Below are 1,794 nucleotides of genomic sequence, written 5' to 3' on the forward strand. Positions count from 1 at the left end.
TCCCTAATTCCTTTTTGAATGTGTCACAGATTTACCTAAAAGTGTCCGCTCCCAGTCCACTCTGGCCAAATGATACCTGATTTTTTAAAAAATTGGTCTTCTCGCAGTTTAGAACTTTGTTTTCAGGCCCATCCTTGCCCTTTTCCATAACAATCTTGAATTTAATGGATTTACGATCACTGTCTGCAAAAATGCTCCCCCACTGATACTTCAACCACTTGCCTGGCTTTTTTTTAAACCTAAAATTAAATCCAGGACCACCCCCTCTCTTGTAGGCCTTTCTAGTACTTTTTTTTTTAACAAACAATTTTAGTGAGGTATTTTTGGCATTACAAACAACCACAGTATAAAAAATAGAGTACAAAGAACAATAGTCATAGTGCAGCCGTCAACATCCATCCCTCCAAGGCCCGCCTATTTAACCCTCTACTCTATGCTACCCTACACCCCCCTCCGCTGACGATTAATTCTCCGCAAAGAAGTCAATGAATGGTTGCCACCTCCGGGCGAACCCTGACACCGACCCTCTCAAGGCGAATTTGATCTTTTCCAGGCCGAGAAAGCTCGCCGTGTCGGTTAACCAGACCACTGGCTTCGGAGGCCTAGAATCCCTCCAAGCCAGTAATATCCGTCGCCAGGCTACCAAGGAGGCAAAGGCCAGAATATCTGCCTCTTTCTCCTCCTGGACACTCGGGTCTTCCAACACCCCAAAAATCGCTACCCCTGAACTCATTTCCACCCTTGTCTTCAATACTCTGCACATGACATCCGCGAACCCCTGCCAATATCCCCTAATTTTTGGGCATGCACAGAACATGTGGACATGGTTCGTTGGTCCTCCCGCACACCTGACACACTTGTCTTCCATCCCAAAAAGTCTGCTCATCCAGGTCGCTGTCATGTGCGCCCGGTGCACCACCGAAAATTGGATCAAGCTAAGCCTTGCACATGTAGCGGTCGCGTTGACCCTACTCAACACCTCTGCCCATAGGCCGTCCCCCATCTTACCCCCCAGTTACTCCTCCCACTTCTGCTTCTGCTCCTCTATATGCGTCTCCTCCGCCCCCATTAATTCTTTGTAGATGTCTGAGACGCTCCCCTCCCCCACCCAGCCCCTAGACACTACCCTATCCTGGATCCCCCTTAGTGGCAGGTTTGTGAAGGATGATACCTGCCTGCGCAGAAAGTCCGCACCTGTAGATATCTGAAGTCATTCCCTGCTGCCAGCCCGAACTTCTCCTCCAGCGCCCTCAAGCTGGGGAAGCTCCCTTCCAGAAACAGGTACCCCATCTTCTCAGTTCCCACCCTTTGCCATACCCGAAACCCCCCATTTAAGATCCCCGGAGTAAACCGATGGTTGTCACATATTGGGGACCAAACCGATGCACCCACTGCACCAACGTACCTCTTCCACTGACCCCAGATCCTCAGGGCCGCCACCACCACGGGTCTGGTGGAATATCTCGCCGGCGGGAACGGCAAATGTGCCGTTATCAGCGACCCCAAGCTGGTGCCCCTGCATGAAGCTGCCTCCATCCGCTCCCAAACCGTCCCCACCACCCATTTCCTTATCATCGCAATATTGGCCGCCCAGTAATAATTACTAAAATTTGGCAGGGCAAGCCCCCCCTCTCCCCCCGATTCCTCTTGAGCATCACCTTTTTCACCCATGGGGACTTACCTGCCCAAACAAAGCCCAAAATGGTTTTGTTGATCCTCTTAAAAAAGGACCGCGGCATGAAAATCTGGAGGCATTGGAACACAAATAAAAATCTCGGCAATACCGTCACCTTA

The sequence above is a fragment of the Scyliorhinus torazame genome, chromosome 10, assembly GCF_047496885.1.
Source record: "Scyliorhinus torazame isolate Kashiwa2021f chromosome 10, sScyTor2.1, whole genome shotgun sequence".
In the NCBI taxonomy this organism is placed as follows: Eukaryota; Metazoa; Chordata; class Chondrichthyes; order Carcharhiniformes; family Scyliorhinidae; genus Scyliorhinus; species Scyliorhinus torazame.